The following is a 2,624-nucleotide window of genomic DNA, read 5'->3' as shown; positions in this document are numbered from 1 at the left end:
TATTATAAACTACATATTTATATAAAACTAAAAATAGCCATTTACAAGAAGTAATTTCAGAATATTCACAGAAGTTTGTACAATGTTCAGACGTCCCTTAAAAGGTGTCAGCAGATTTCAAAGGTTCTCTGCCCATCTAGCTCAGAGCCCAGATGAGCTGCAGTGCCCTGGGCACAGGATTCTCTCCTGATGAACTTCAGCTGTGGCTGGGCCTCGTCAAAGGATGCTGTCGGCATCACTCACCCTGCAGTGTGTCACAGGGCCTATGCTGCAGATGCCTGTCTCTACCAGAAAAGCAGGGCCTGTGCTTCAGTTGCTGGGAATGTGAAGGAAGAAATGCGCGGGGCCATGCCTGCTCCTCCAGAAATGTCCTTGAAGGTGGATTTCTTTTATGGTTTAGGACTCAGCTTCATCATTGTCACTTTTTTTTTGGGGGGGGGGCAGAACCGGGGATTGAACTCAGGCCCTTGTGCTTGCCAGGGAAGCGCTTATTCCACTGAGTCATCTTCCCAGCCCCATCATTGTCATTTTTGTAACCATCGTTTGCCTCTTCATCTTCCCTCTTCTCCTTAAGTGTTTTCAGGTACTTACTAGCTAAAATCTTCTTTGGTAATATATCTGCAAGAAACTGAAAAGTTTCTGATTCCTCTGTAGTATTTGCTAAATCAATGTAAGTCAGTGCTTTTGTTTCTTTTCCATTGCCATGTCTATAGGAATAAGTGGCTAGATATTGAACAAAGAGCTACACTGCCTTGGCCATGAGCACCAGCCCCTCTTGGTTGATTCTGAACACTTCAGGGAAGCTCTTCATGATGACCCAGATACAGAACAGGGGCAGTAACACTAGTCGCTGCTCCCCACACTTGTCCTTCCTCATGGCCACATCCACCATCTTCTTGCTCCTGTGCAACCTAGCGGCCTGCTCCGGAGCCATTGATTTTTTTTTCTAGTTGATCTGGTTTTTTGTGACAGTGGGGTGTTCAAACCACATTTACACTTACATAAAAACAAGAACAAACAATGAAGAAGGAAAAAACAAAAACAGAAAATAAGAACAAAACTGCCACCACAACAACAAATGTGAGGGAAAAAAGGAAAGAAAAAAAAAATCTACTTCCATGTATGTCTCTGCTATCAGACAATGTGTGGAGACAGAGTCCCAGTCTCTTGATTTATCCCAGCAAGCCAAAAGTAGCTTTTTGGCAAGGTAGCGGATAATCTCCACAAGCCCACGCCTTCTGGCCAAGACCAGACTCATTTGACCTGCAGCCATCAGTGCACTCTCCATGGGCCTGAGCTCAGCTGGGAGCCACTAGATGGAACTGGCATCCACTCTGAGTTCTGAGCTTAGATGGCCCCTCTCCAAGATGGCTTGCAGCCAATTTCTCTCTTGCAAGTGACAAGTGACTCCTCAGCATTCACTGCCAGCTAATGCAGTCCTTCATGTCCACTACTCCCCTCCACTGCTGTGTCTCTCTGTGGAGGCCTCTGGGGTTGCCAACAGTCACCGTATGTCTACAAGTTTGAGTTGCTTCTCTCAAGTGGTGAGTCCCATCTCAGGGAGAAGGTGCTGCCAGCTAACTCCTTTTTCTTCATTGAAGTTTTTCCCTTCATTTGCTCTATGGGCTTCAATTCACATTTCATATCCTTCCTTGGTGCAGGGGACCCATTTTCCTCCTTCTTGTCTTCTTCACAGTGTTATATTCCAGCATCTGGACAACGACTCTCAGAGAAGTTCGTCTCTTCTGTTTACCGCTCCTCCATCTTGGTGCTCCTCTAAAGGTAGCTTATTTGGTCTTTAATAATCATGGTGAAGTGAAGGACAAACAAGAGTTTAAGTGCACTAATGCACTTGCTTAGGCAGAGTGCAGGAGCCTGGGTTCAATCTCCGGAGTGTCATGCCGGCCTGGCCCCTCGGGGGCACTGAGATGGCATAGAGACTAGGTGTGGTGGTGCACACCTATAATCCCAGCACTTAGGAGGCTGAAAACAGGAGGATCACTAGGAGTCTGATCTACGCAGTGAGACTCTGTAGACCCTGTACTAAATACATTTTTTAAAAAAGAGTTTAAGTAAAAGAGGTGGGCTAAAATTCACCCTATTTTATAAAATTCAAGACAAAACCCATAGTGCTAGGAGAAACTGAGGTATTCCAAAAAATAACAATACAAGTCAGACTGCTTCAAGTGCAAGCCATCAAGGCACTGGACAGAGGAATACCCCCAGAAAACACTTAATTGAAGGCCTGTCAGAACACTGAAGATCCCTGGCATTGAAATAAGAACTTCTCTTGTCACTGGAGAGGACCGAGGTCCTTCCTCACCATGGTGACTAGGGAAGAAGGCCCAGACGGCAAATGCTAGTGCCTGAGGTCTGCCTGCATGCCACCTGCACAAAAACATTCAAATAAATTTACAGGAGTCTTGGGTGATAAAAGCAGCAGGAAAACAAATTCTATTTCTTCTGAAATATTGGGGCAACTCACTGAATTCTAATTTTTCATTGGAGTGAATTTTCATCCCATTCTAAAGTTGTTGTGGGGCTGGTGAGATGGCTCAGTGGTCTAAATCACCTACTTAGAACAAGCTTAGCAAAGCACAGGGACCGTGGTTCAATCCCCCAGC

General features: G+C 45.4%; 1 pseudogene; it reads right to left on the bottom strand.

The window, feature by feature from the left end:
* Nucleotides 1-396: 396 nt before the first annotated feature.
* LOC101569919 lies at nucleotides 397-892 on the bottom strand (annotated as a pseudogene).
* Nucleotides 893-2,624: the final 1,732 nt, after the last annotated feature.

This window comes from Octodon degus, unplaced genomic scaffold, assembly GCF_000260255.1.
Source record: "Octodon degus isolate 3935 unplaced genomic scaffold, OctDeg1.0 scaffold00008, whole genome shotgun sequence".
In the NCBI taxonomy this organism is placed as follows: domain Eukaryota; kingdom Metazoa; phylum Chordata; class Mammalia; order Rodentia; family Octodontidae; genus Octodon; species Octodon degus.
This window is presented reverse-complemented; position numbering and strand designations above follow the sequence as displayed.